This window comes from Ursus americanus, unplaced genomic scaffold (assembly GCF_024610735.1).
Source record: "Ursus americanus isolate L20-20 unplaced genomic scaffold, mUrsAme1.1.p SCAF_140, whole genome shotgun sequence".
NCBI lineage: Eukaryota > Metazoa > Chordata > Mammalia > Carnivora > Ursidae > Ursus > Ursus americanus.
The window spans coordinates 121,862-136,305 of record NW_028273722.1 but is presented as its reverse complement, the minus strand read 5'-3'; the positions used below and the strand labels follow the sequence as shown (position 1 = coordinate 136,305).

Sequence of the window (14,444 nt, the reverse complement as noted above, 5' to 3'; positions counted from 1 at the left end):
GATTGGAAATTTGGCTCTACCACTTACTCATTTGGTAAGGCCAATTTTCTCAGCTGTAGATTGGAGGTAGAACATTATCCTCCTTATTGCGTTATTGTGAGGATTAAGTCAGAAAATATATGCAAAGCATTTAGCACAGTGCATGGCCCAGAGTAAGTGCTCAGTTAAGTGACAGCTGTTGTTCCTGGCATTCTTATTATTAGCAGTCCTCCAGGTTTCACATTCAGTAGATAGGATGAATATGCTAGGGGAAAGCTGGATGGCATCCTACAGGCAAACCTTCTCTTGAAGTCCGCTGCCAGCCAGAACTTCGTATGCTCGTTGAGGTTCCTTCGAGTTGGTTCACCCCTTCCCAGGTTCTCTCTAGTGTGAGGGAAAAGGGCACAAGAAGATGATAAGGATGAAAACTATTGTTGCACAGCAACACAGTCCTGGAAGGAGGGAAACAATAAATTCTGGAAGCAAAGTCTGCAGCAGTGACAATAACAGCTTTCTTTGGGAAGCGCAGCTTCTCTTCACTTGAGGTCCAGGTGTCATCATGGTAGCGTACCAAAACACACACCGGACAGGGCCACAGGTTGTGTTTTAGTAGCAGAACAGGTAGGTGGCAAAGCTAATGCTGCATCAGGCCTTCCTGTGGGATGTGCACCACCCTACTCTTATAGAGGCCTTACTAGTATCTTACACCTCTATAAGTTGCTTCCAAGAGGCCCTAGATGTGGATTAGGACCATATGTAGATGTCTGAAAGACAGTTTGGACTGAATGACTGAAATACTCAAGCTAGAATCTTCCAAGGTTGAGTCTCTCTGCTACTCCCTTATACCCAGGCTTACAACATAGACCATCTGCTCTGTGGTTCTGTTGCTGTATGTGTTGCTTGATGGAGCACCCAAGGCTCATAAGATAAGGCAGGCCACCCTGCATAGCATGAGCTAAGCTTCTAAGTTTGTACTAGCTGTTCCAGGATACTGTGGACTGAGTTCTATGCAGACTATCATGCCTCAGGGCCTCTAGGCCTTGGAGACATTGTAACAGCAAGCCATTCTCCTTCCCAAATGAGGATAACAGAGGACAGGCTAGGGCTCCTCCTCAGCAGGATGGCCCCCTCCATCATGTTGACAGCATTGGTCCCAACAGGGTAAGGTTGAACTAGAGTTAGCTGGCTAGAGTTGCCACACAGGTTAGGAGGACAGACTCTGGATCTGGATTGCCCACATTCAAATCTCGGCTTCTACTTCTGAGCCACTTTTTTACCTGTGTGACCTTAGAGGAATTACTCTATCCCTCTGTCTCAGTTTCCTCATCTCTAAAACAGCAAAAACAACAGCACATGCCTCATAGGGTTATTATAAGCATTAAATTTGTTAATATAATTAAAGTCCTTAGACAAATATCTGGCACATAGTAAGTGCCTGCTGGTGCTATAATGGAGCAGAGGTGAAGGGAGTCTTGGGTTGTCCAAAAAATAGTGCCAAGCTCAGCACATCAGGCCAACTTCCTTCTCTTTCTTTAGGAGGTCATTACTAGGTCAGTTGCACAGAAAAGGACAAAATGGTATCAAGAATGTTTTGGAATGTCTAGGTGTCCTCAAGTAACCAGAGGATCTCTTACTCTAGAATCATAGACACCTGGCTACACCAAACTGGAGTAGTCTGGAGACTGTTTTGGAGGTGCTGATGCTTTAGGTAACCCAGGATTCCTGGACTAGAGGATTATATGAGGCACAGCTGGGCAGGGTATATGTGGAGTTGTTTTGAGGATATGTTAGGACATTATCCAGGAAGTGCAAAAACCTTCCCTAGAAAGTCATGCATGATACTGATCATTTGGTGCTGCCACAGGTCAAGGAGCATCATGATCTCCCCAAACTGTCTGGATACTTCTAGAAAGCCATCTTCCAAATGCAACTGATAAAAGGAAACAAGGTTATAGGCACTCAGAACAACTAATTTCATGGACCCCTAGAGCTGGCCCAGGACTGTGAGGGGACCAGACAGGTTCAGGACCCCGGGAGTCCTAGCAAAGATCTATTTCCTGTTTTTCTTTTTTCACAAAGTGCCCCAGTGCCCTCTTGGGAGGAGTAGAGGTCCATTGGATCCCAAGCCTATGACTTCCTATTGTGTTTCAGGTTATGGATATTATGATGCCCGTACAGTTGCCAGGTAAAATACAGGACACCTAGTTAAATTTGAACTTCCAATAAACAGTGAATCATTTCTTAGTGTAAGTATGCACCAAATGTTGTGTGGCTATACTTATACTAAAAATGTATTTGTCGTTTATCTAAAGTTCAAATTTAACTGGGTATCCTGTATTTTTATTTAATAACTCTGATAACTCTTGCTGGGGGGGTGTGTGGTCAAGGGAGGGTGATGGACATGCGCAACCTCCAACTGACCACAAAGAGCAAGATGCTAGCTGGTGCCCTCACCTCAGAGCAGTTCATTCAGTTCAAGTCTCTGAGAGTGAGGCAGTTTTGGATACTTACCCACTCTAATGTTGTAGTTGGCTTACTCCATGGACATCAAGGGCAAGAGCCACTCTATGGACACCACTGGGACTTTCTCACAGCCACAGTTGGACAGTTGTCCAGCATCCTGCTTTCCAAGCAGAAAGGAGAAATCTCATTTCATAAGTGTCCTCTTGTGGCCACAAATAAATCTTATATCTTCATAAACAGCTGGGGCTGGATTAAAAAGTGTGACAACTGGGAGGCTCACCTGAAGACAGAAAGTCTCTTCTAGGAGGCAACCCTGTCAGGTCCCCTCCCTCTTCAGGAGCTTTGATCTTATTACTCAACAAACCTTGCTTTGCTGCCCACCAGAAAAAAATTAGAATAATAAGTCTGCTCTGACAACAGGCTTTGCAAGGTTTGGCAAGGTCTGACCAGCAACCTATGATCTCAAAACCAGCAGCCCCATTGTCAGTAATTTGCCACATCTACAGAGCAGATACAGTGGCCACCGTCTGAGACCACAAATCCTCATTTCCTCTCTGGAAGCCGAATTACAGAAAATTACCAGGAGACACAGCCTTATGAATTGAGGGACAGTGTTCAACCTCACTTCATCAAGATGGGAGTAGATAGTAACCAAGAGTAGGGATGTGCTGTAAGGTTGGGTTTTCTAAGCTGAGAGAATCGTCCAGAACCTCAGACAAGTACACACAGGTACAGAGTGTAAAATTCAGGTCACTGAGACCCAGAAACAAAGAACTACCCAAACAGGTCAAAAAGTCAAGGCAGTCTCTGGCGGCGGAGTTCAAAAAGAGTGAGCCAGCAACAGGTTGGTGTTTCCAAAGTCAGCTTGTGACTGGCCAACAGTGGTTCATTTTTCATTCCTGGCATTCCAGGTGGGGAATACAGCTGGTAATAGACACTTCCGTGAGGTTAGATGTACTGTCAGGGACTAGGCCTAACTGTCAACATCAGTGGACCTTTCTCAGTCCAGCTCTTCAAGTATTCAGCTGTCCCTGACTGTTAGAAACTCTGTTTGGTGTCACTCTACACATTTGGCTTCTGAGGCTTTGTAATCTTCTGATCTCCTACCTGCTCCTTCTCTGCCTTCTTCAAGGGCTCTTCTTCTTTCTGATCCTTAAATATTCATATTTCTCAGGGTCCTGCCCTTGACCCCCTGCCCTTCTCTTCCCTTTCTTTCCATAGTGCCTGGATGCTCTCATTTGCCATCATTATTCCAGCTAAGCATAACTGGTTGAAATGTTGGTTGTGAACACAAAGCACCTGGGTGCTTTTTTCTTAGCTGTGAGACTTGAGTGAAGTTTTGTGGGGTTTTTTTTAAGCTTCTTTAGGTTTAATATCCTTACCTACATAAAGAGGATAAAAAACACCAACTAGCTCGTAGGACTGTAGAATTAAATAAGAAAATTTATGTAAATTGCTTTCCACAGTGCCTGACATAGTAAGTGTTCAATGAACATAATCATAATAGCTATTATTTAGTAATACTTATATAATGCTCAATCTTCGGTCTTTGTAGCTCAGTACTCTCTCAGGAGCCATTTCCATATATTCATTTGTCTGCTATAGATTTCTACATGGTTGTTCCAACGACACTTCATGTCCATTGGGTCAAAACAAAAACTGGGCTTTTCTCCTTCTAAACCTTCTCTCCAGGGTGCCTGGGTGGCTCTGTCGGCTAAGCATCTGCCTTCAGCTCAGGTCACGATCCCAGGATACTGGGGTTGAGCCCCACATCAGACTCCCTGATCAGCAAGGAGCCTGCTTCTCCCTCTAACTCTGCTGCTCCCCTGCTTGTGCTCTCTTGCTCTCTCTCTCTGTCAAATAAATAAAATCTTTTAAAAAAAATAAACCAGGTGATTGGTATTAAGGAGGGCACGTGTTGTGATGAGCACTGGGTGTTGTACGCAACTAATGAATCATTGAACACTACACCAAAAAGTAATGACGTACCATACATTGGCTAACGGGACATAATAATAAAATTGTTGAGAATATTTCCTGCCCCTGCCTATGGAGCCTATGGGAGGGAAATACATTTCTGCCTCTTTGATAATCTGGCTTGGCAGTTGACTTGCACTGACCAGTAGAATGTAAGAATATATGACACATGCTGGTTCTGAGTAGTTGTAAGCAATTGTGAGTGGAAGCTGTAAAAGTCATCACATGTTTCCACCATTGCTCTTTTCCCCCCTGCTGTGACACCACCATGTCCCAAATAGGGCCTGCTCCTTTTGCCTAAATCATGAATGAAAAAGATGAAACAGGGCAGCAGTCAATTTATGATGTATAGGAATGTGAACAAGAAATAAATCTTTTTTGTTGTTATGATATTAGGATCATTTGTTACTGCATCATAACCTAGCATAAACTAACTGATATAACCCCTTTCAGGATTATTCATAGAGTCTTTGAAGCAAATGTATGATGATACGGAAATCAGCGAGTCATAATGATGTGAGGCACAGTGTTCTCCAGCAAGGTAACAGAGCTAGATGTGTCGCCAAGCATCACAGATACCTCATTCGTGCATAAGGTACCGAGATTCTTCTTTTGGTCAAAGTTCTGATTGGTAAAGTAAATTGTTGCCATTTTGAAGATGTCAGTAGTGAAAGGAGTTTCCAGAAGAGGCCAAGAAAATTAGATCTAAAAAAAAAATTTTATTTTGATACTTACATAATGGGGGGGATGGGGGTCAAAGCAGGAGCTGACTGAACCGAGAGATATCAGGAATTAATAGAGTTGCATGCTGAAAGGAAATGGCATGGCTGTGAGCTTATTTATGACCTACTTCAACATATTGGAAGAAATGTCAGCAATTTGGAGGTCGGTGACATTGCTTGACAGAAAAACAGCTTCAATTTTCTAACTCTACCACAAGCCCCAAATCAGCCTGACCATTTCTAGGGCACATCTGCTTTGCCTGGCAACAAAAAGAGTAACAATAACAATAGGTAATAACCAATGATTGCATATACTGAACTGTGTTAACAGATTAATAGATGTTAAACAGGGCATTACTTTGCCATTCTATGTGACAAGTGTGTGTATTAACAGGGTCCTTCAAGACTACTTTAGTCAATAGTAAAGCAGTTTCTAAAGCTGAGCCTTTTAGAACAGATCATTCTTTGTTGTAGGGACCGCCCTGTGCCATGTAGGGTGTTCAGCCGCATCCCTCGCCTTACACATTCGATGCCAGTAGCACTGCCACAGTTATGACAACCAAAAATGTCTCCCAACATTGCCAAGACATCCCTGAGGTGTCTTCCTGCCGTAAAGGGAGACTCTAGTGGTGGGAAGTTAGAAACCACGGCAGAGTAAACTGAAGAGATTTTTGAGTGGACAGGCCTTTTGATTTACCTAATTAGTTCAGGTGGTTGATTAGCACTATGTTTTGCTTATAAATCAAGCCAGTCCTGCCCTAATTCCTCACAATAGTACCTACTGTGGATGGTAAATACAATCGGCATAGTCGGTCTAACATGGAGATTAGGCACCTGGCTCTCGTGTCTTACAGCCTGGGTTGGAATCCTGGTTCTGCTGATTGTTTGCTGTGTGACCTGGGCTCGGTTTCTTTACTTCTCTGCCGTTGAGTCTTTATCTATAAAATGAAATAACATAGCATATATGAAATAACGTAGGGTCGTTGAGAATTCAGTAAGTCAATGCACATAAGGTGCTTAGAACTGAGCCTAGGGTATAGAAAGCAGTCAGCTGGTCTTTACTGTTATTCTCAGCTCTGCAACTTAGATGACGTTATCGCCACTTTATGCATATGGAAGCGAATATTCAGGGGAAAATCACAGTTCAAAATCACACAGCTCCGAGGCACATGGCTGGCAAGGAAGAGGAAACAAGATTCAAAAGTCCCAAGACCAAAGTGCTTCTCCCTACACCCCTGCCTGAGTGGAAGACAGATTAAAGCCAGGTTAAACCTGGAAGGAAGAGCTCTCTTTCAGGGATAAAACTCGGAACCTGTCTGCCTGGCTTGTTGTGTTTGCGAGGAGTAACAGAAAGCCCACTGAACAGGAGGTGGGAAAACGGCCTTTACCACTGACTAGCTGTGAGAACTTGGGCAAGTCTGTCGAACATCCTGAGGCTGTTGACTCATCTGCAAAATGGACACAAAAACACCTGCTCTGCGTTCTTCACGGGTGGTGGTCAGAGAGATGTGAGAAAACCTACGCAGCAGAGCATCGTAGAGCTAGACCGCGCTCCCCAACGTCAGCGGAGCCGCCGCTCTGGGCAGAGCTGTGCTGTGCGTCGGCACGTGTGAGACCTCGTCTGTCCGTGGCTGTGTCCAGCAGCTCAGCCAGCAGCTCTGTGGGAGCCACACGGCCCCGCAGGCCCCGTGCGGGGGGCGCGCAGGAGGGCTTCTCCCGCCTGGTTCCGGGGCGGGCGGTCTGGGCGGTGACCCCAACCTGGATGCGGCAGCTGCTGCTTATCTGCCGGTAGTCAGCGACCCAGACAGATGAGGTGTCCGCAGCGACCTTCCTGCCTCCCTGAGTGTGGGAACTCGGGGCTTCCCAGGGCTGCGGGGTGGGAACGTAAGCAACACGGGCCTTGCTGACGCTGGGCCCCCGCGTCCTCCCTGGGCGCTGCCCTCACCCAGGAGGAGGCGCGGGAGGTCACCCAAACACCGCCCGGAGAGTGCCAACGGAGGACAGAAGCCGGGGCCCTGGGGTACCCGGCGGGCTCTACCTCCCAGCCTGATTAGGACGCTTCCTGCCAAAAGTCCCACCACCGCCGCTTTTCACTGTCAGCACGGAGAGTCGGAAGTACATCCACCGGGTGGAAACCCTCCTTCCCTCCCTGTGGCCCTCGCGGGCTTATTCCTGGAGTCCCTATGTCTGTAAGTTCCTGAGAGCTTTGTAAAGGCGGCATGTGAGGCAGTTTGGGAGAAAGGGCTCCTTCTCAGCCCCCTTTCCTCCGTCTGCAGAAGGCTGGGCCCAGCCCTGGCCTCTCTAGCATGAACCCCTGCGATTGTTACTCTTCACATTGATTGGCTTCTCCATGCCTTTCGTGTGTGTTGGAGTCTTTCTTAATTCCTTCCACTTGTCTGCTCTGCATTTCCTGGCTCCTCCCAAGAACGCCGCTCAGAGTGATTCTGTGGCAAGATGGAGAAGCATTTTACGTTCACGTTCATGTCTTCTCGTTTTTTCTTAGTCTGCTGCTGCATCTTAATATTGGCCAGCACCTGCTCTGCATTTAACAGACGGGCCAGACCACAAAGATCCTGAGGATACATGCGCCACCATGAAAGACAAAGGGGATGACTTCTCTTTGCTTACATTCTGGATATTAGACAAGTATTCCTCAAAGAAGTCAGGGGGCTGTGGGCGCCTGTATCAGTAGGTACAAACCCAGACCAGGCTCAAGAAAGCCTCCTTGAAGCCATGTTTGGGTTGAGCCTGGACGCATGAGCATTGTTCAGGTGAAGGGTTGAGAAGAGGGGAAAGACAGCGGGAAGGAGAACGGCATATGTGAGGGCTCTGAGAGAACACAGCATCTGGGGAAGCAAAAATGAATCGTACAGCCGCTTGTGGTCTGTGACTTGGGCCTCCCCCCCCCCTTACGCAGTGTTTTGTCCCTAAACACTTCTGCCTACTCACCAACCATAAAACCTGTCGTGTAAGCTCTTTGAGGCTCTGCTTTCTTCCTTCCATGATCGCAATCTCAACCGATAATTTCCTAAAATGGTCTTAGAGCGTGGAGATTTCGATTTTTAACTGAATTTGACCACTTGACTCTACCTACTTATCCTGAGCAAGTGACTTAGCTTCCCTGAGCTGTGGTTCCTCATTGGTAATATGGGCCAGTGATACTTAATCATGTCTGTAGTGATGCTAATCGTAACATTTAATAATGTTTTCTCTGTGCCAGCCCCCAGTACTAAGTGCTTTTTGCAGTCGGTTGCATTTAATCCTCACAAACACCATGAAGTAGGTAATATTTTTATTGCAAAGGATTCTTGGGAAGTCTGAGTGCGATCCCCATCATGAATGTGCTCTGTAACCATTAAGGGTTAATGTAAAAATGAAATAGTATCACCACGGTGTTCAATAAGTGCACATGTAATAAATAAATAAATACATTCATTTGTATCTGTCTCCTGAGCAAACCAAACAAATGCAGTGGCCAGAATGCAGTGGTGTCATCGCGAAACTGCTAAGTGCATGTAATGCCAAACCGCTGAAGGAAGACTTCCATAGAAGTGACCCTGACTCTCCCAAGTTTACAGTCTGACCACCACCACTGCCTGGTACGCATACACAGACCCCTGAGTGAAAGCTCAGGATCAGTTCATGAAGAGGCACTGACATTGTGTCGGACTTACCGCCCACCAAGAGTGAGGGTCTTTCAGGAGCCTGAATACACTGGGAGAAATTCATAAGCTTATTGCAGAATTCGGGGTTGGAGCTGAAGCCAATGAGTCTGAGTCTTGGTATTCTCCTTAGTACATGTGTCTCCACTTTCTATCACTTTATCACGGCATTTTCTCTACTCCAAACCTCAACTCTGGGAAATTATTTATTCCCGCTGTATGCACTGGCTTCAGAATGACGGATTCTTAAACTGTCAGTGTCCAAAACTGTGGATGTGTCTAACAAACGCACATGAATAGGTACTTGTGCACGCCTGTGTGTGTGTTTATGTGTGTGGGTGTTTGTGTACATGCTTATGAGTGTGTGAGAGTGGCTTCCTACACTTACACTCCCCCACTTGGCAAGAAGCGGCTCTGGCTCCCCTCAGTGCAGCCAGTGTGGGAGGGGACCTGACACCAAAACAAATGAGGTGAAAGAGGATAACTGTGGTTTGATGCTCTCAGATCAGATGAGAAGCAATGAATAAGAAAGTCAATGAGCTGAAAATGACTTGAATAGAGGCACCGCCTAGGGATTATGTCCCCTGTAAATGACTGTAATAAACAGTTGGTTAAACTTCATGAAAGTGCTTTGAGCTTTACTATCCACTTTCCCATTCCCAATAGAGGCAGCCTGTCTTGGAGGTTAAGAGCACAGTCTGGGTTCAATATCCAACTCTATCAGATTCTGCCACTCACTAGCTGAATGTCCCTGGGCAAATCGCAATACCTCTATGCCTCTCTTTGTTCACCTCTGATACGGAGAGAGTACTAACTAGTTACCTCGTGGCATTATTACAAGGATAAAGGAAAATGAAATGTGGTCATTGATTTGCAACCAATACTTGATGGTATTTTACAGGTGCCAGCACACATGCCTAGAGAAGTTAGCTTCTTCTTCTGGGTCCCCCTAGGTAGTGAGTGGTAGTGCCAGAGGAGCCGGGCATCCTATCCCTGTCCCAGGTCCTTTCCATTCCGGCGCGTGGATCGCCTGTCCCACACTGACATAATTGGCAGGTTACAAATGATTTTTCATGCATAACTACTTTGATTTGCACTTGTTTGCCAAATCCACACATTAGCAAGCTCAGAACCCTAGGGAAAAGGTTTACATAGGACCTTCTGAAAACTAGTCTAGATCTAGGATGGCCTGAAGGAGACCCACAGGGTTATGTGGGTGAAGGAAAAAACTGACACCCTGTCACTCCCCCCTCCCTTGGGGACATGTGGATTACTTACTTTGTGGATTAATGTGGCACAGTCTTTAATCCCACGCTGGCTATGGCCTGCCGCTCCCTCCACCATGTGGGGCGTGCGTTCAAGCAATGAAAACTCAGCAGTCAGTCTGCTTTTTACACCTGCCACTCTGCCTACTTTTTAAAAATTTTATCCCCCTTGAGCTTTAGAAAAGCAGAGATAAATGTGTTTTCAACGATCTTTGCTCAACTCCCACTATGAAAACAATCGAAAGCCAGCTGGATGAGAAGTCAGGAAGCCAGGGGCTTTCGTCCAGGTAGGACACTGGTCAGTCTTGGGCCCTCAGGCACCTTGGGTCAGTGTTTCAGCCTTTGGTTTTTAATCTGTAATACAAAAAGAAGAAAGGAGCATTTACAGAGTGCCTACTCTGTGCCAAGGGCCTTCAATTATGTCACTTTATTTAGTCCTTTAAAAAAAAACTCTACTTGATAGGAATTTTTATCTGTGTTATGCAATTGAGAAAATAAAGGGACAGGAAAGCTAAAAGCTAAATGAATTGCCCCAGGCTCAGGTGGCAAAGAGGAATCTGAGCTGAAATTTGCACCTAGGACCATCTGACTCCGAACTTTATTTACGCTTGGACTAGTAATCCAATGCAGTCTGTAATGCTCCTTTTTATTCTAATATTATGCTCGTCTGTAAGCACAGTTAATCAATAGTTGCCTGAGTTTGTTACAGTGAGTCATTCCATGGGGTCTTATTCTGAGGAGTCAGAGGCCCTGAGGAGATCCACTACATCCCTTATTTGGTCACCGTTACATTAGCTAGCCCTCCTGACATTCTAAGAAGTAGTTTTATTGCCATCAGGAGAAATCTGATACTTGCCTTCATCTTACATGCCTCTTCCAATAAGAAAAACATTTCCTTGGAGGCCCTTCACTTATCCTTCCTTAGAAACTTAATGTTTGCATAACTGACTTTACCTTCAGTTACTGAAGACTGTTCATCAACAGAGCAAAGATATTTCACTTTATATATTTGAAAGATTCTAACCCACCTAGACTCAGGAAGTAGTATGAGAGGTACTTGCTTGATGAGAAGAGAGACGATGAGAATATTGGTGAGGAAGGAGCCCAGGGCACGGAATAACCAGCTACTCATTATTGTAGTGAAGATTGGTCCTTCCGCCTCCTGTTCCACTGAGGTGCCCCTGAAGTCCAACTCAAATGAGAACCTAACAGGCTTCAACTGCAAGCTCACTGTATAACAGCTGGGAGAGGGGGGTACGGTGGTGTGCACCCCACTCTACGGGAGGAGAGACAGGAACACGATGTCTTACCTTTTCTTTTTGTAGTGAGACACGTATATCATCAAGCCTGGTCCTTTTACATTGTACTTATGCTCTTTAAAGATAAGGATGATGTTTATTTTATTTGTTGTTGCATCCTAAGTCTAGCCCAGTGCCTAGTGCATTGTTGGTGCTCGATAAGTATGTGTTAAATAAATGAATGGGCCAATAGGGAAGATAATTAGGGGAATCCAGGCCATCACTGGATTAAATGTTAGTTAGCGAAGCCACCTAAATCATATGATATCAGCTCCTTGAGACCAGTAACCGTGTTATACTCATCTTTGTGTTCCCTAGGATTTAGGCTTGTGGAGTAGGGGCTCAAACATTTCTCTGGAATCGAATCAGCTTTAGGGACCCCTATGATCATGTAGTAAAAACACCCTAGAGAATGATATGGTGGAAGGATGAAAAAAAGGCTAAGTGATCTGAAGTTGAGAGTAATAAGAACAATAACAGCGACCACATAATCAAACTTGGTAGTGACCAGAGGCAAGGACACTCGCGGGAAGGAATGACGCTAGAGCTGTGACAGAGTTGTCCAGGGAGGGGCTATGGTGGCTGGGTCCTGCATGCCAAAGTAGAGTCCATTCGCATTTGCACTTTAGCAAAGGTGACTCCCCCACACAACACTCTGCTCAGCAGTTGCCCCATCATCTTCCAATGACCCAAAATAGCATAACCCTCACTAGTCAGGTTATTTTTTCTTTTTCCCTGTTCTCATATGCAGCCACTTCCCGAGTATATGAGCACTAAGATGAATTCCAGCTTCTGCCTTCCTGGACCCAGTACCGCATTCCTCTTCCTCTCCAGGGACAACTCACCAAAGGGTCGAGGGGTTCACTATACCCATGACTCCTGAAGATGGCCATGCTCAGTGATTCCAAGGGGATTCCCTGTTCTACACTGTGACTGCCATGGCTGACAACTATGTCTGTTAAAGAGGAGTGAAACATGCTTTTTAATCTTTAGTGGGGCCCCTCCCCTGTTTAAGAGAGCATCTGGTTATATAAAGCCCAAGAGGGGCAGAACAGAGGACTTAGTGATGCTTCATAGGTTTCTGGCAGGGGGGTCAACTTAGAGATCGACTTAAAGCTGGCAGGAATAGGAATGAATTAATGGCTTTTGCGGGGGGTGAGTAAGGCTGCTTTAAAGCCCAGTGGGAGCAGTGAACTACGCGGATGAACAGGACAGACAGGAAATATTCTTGAATGGAACAACAATGCGGGAAACATTTGGATGAGAAAACTGAGACAAAATGAAGAAATGCAGAGAGCTTTTATGTCCATTCTGAAGGTTTGGAGACATAATAAGAGCAAACATGACCCACTCAGCACTCTTCTAAGCTCTTTAGATATTTTACTTTATTTAGTCTTCACAACAAGTCTTTGAGGTAGATATTAGTATTATATCCACTTTACATGTAAGGAAACCAAGATAAAAACTATGGAGTAACTTACCCAAGGCTACACACAACTAAGTGGTAAAGAAATCTGGAATGTGGGCGCCTGTGTGGCTCAGTCAGTTAAGCAGCTGCCTTCAGCTCAGGTCATGATCCCAGAGTGAAGTCCCAGGATCGAGTCTGCATCAGGCTCCCCACTCAGCGGGGAGTCTGCTTCTCCCTCCGACCCTGCCCCATCTCATGCTCTCTCCCTCTCTCTCAAATAAATAAGTTAAATCCTAAAAAAGAAAAGCTGGCATTTGAAGCTTCAGCTCTATCCTATACTAACAGTTATTCAGCACTCTGTACTAGGTAGTATGCTTTAGTCTAGATCTGGGGTGACCCCAGGAGACCTAAAGAGCTATGGGTGAGGGAAAAATATATATCCTGTCACAACCCCTCCAATTATTTAGTCTGTGAATTGATGTGACACAATCTTTAATCCTATGTTTATTTGGGTTTTTTTTTACATGTATCCTTCCCACAAAATACTTGTATCTACACATCTAAGTGTGTATATGGTGTGGTATTTATGTACTCCTATGTAATTCACCGTCAGTCCTCAAGATCATGCCTCATTCTTACCTCTAGTTTTTAGCATGGTTTCCATTAGCAATTCCTGAGAGGAAATGAGCCACTCCTTCCAGTTAACAGACAGTGAAAGTGGTTTGGAGGAAGTCATTGGCTTGAGCAAGGTCACAGGTCAAGTTAGCGGCATGTGGCTTAAATCAGGATCAATAACCTCTGTCTCCCCAGCCTGATCCTTAGAGGGGCTGCCTGTCCCGGGACCTGGGCCACATTCCAAATTGGGTAATCCGGTGCATGCTGCCTGTCTGAAATTCCCCTTGTGGTTTTGCTCACATCTGGTGTTTTTCACTTCTCTTTCTAAACACGTGCTTTGATCCTACTGCTGCTACAGCAGAAAGATGTCCATGGTTCCAAGGAGCACAGTTAATCTGCTGAGAGGTGAAAGATACTCCTCTCAACAGGACTTCTAAAAATAAACAATATCAGAGCCTCACTATGTCATGCTTGAAGCCCTTCCCGGAAACCCCCACGTTTTGTAAAGTCTACAGTCTCCCTACAGCTTCCAAACCTCTAATGTGCCTGGAGTCTTAGCCTCCCCTCCCCAGGTCCCCTCGAATGCCCAAAAGGTTTGAAGTCTCATGCTGTTCTTCCTTTGGGTCATTCCCAGAGTAGACAAGGGTGACACGTGGTTAAATGTCTTCCATGAGCATTCTGTGGTCATATTTCTCCATCAGTTAACACACGTTGGGCTAAGAGCTATGTATATTTACTTCCAGAAAACCTTATCTACAACTAGATGACTTGTTTTACTTATTTTGTCCAACTTTGATACTCATTTGCCTCTTACCTTATCTTTGTAAGTCTGGTTCTTAATTATAAAAGTATTTTTCCATTTCATGAAAATGTTTAGGGAAATAGAGAATAAGAAAAAAAATCCAAAATCCTGGTACTCGTAACATAACCATTATTAATTTATTAATTATTCAGGGTTTTTTACTTCCATATGCTATTTTCTTTGTATGGGTGTATGTGTATTTTTTGTTTGTTTTTACATGGCCAGAATCATAATTTACATGCAATTCTTGCAT

At 45.0% G+C, this 14,444-nt stretch overlaps 1 long non-coding RNA gene across 1 annotated transcript in view; it reads left to right on the top strand.

Annotated features, from left to right (window-relative positions):
- Positions 1-4,700: 4,700 nt before the first annotated feature.
- Positions 4,701-14,444, top strand: part of LOC123780211 (uncharacterized) — a 31,825-nt gene continuing 22,081 nt past the window's right edge. Inside the window, exon 1 of the long non-coding RNA XR_015723615.1 lies at positions 4,701-5,014. This is a non-coding gene — a long non-coding RNA (uncharacterized LOC123780211). The remainder of the gene's footprint in view (positions 5,015-14,444) is intronic.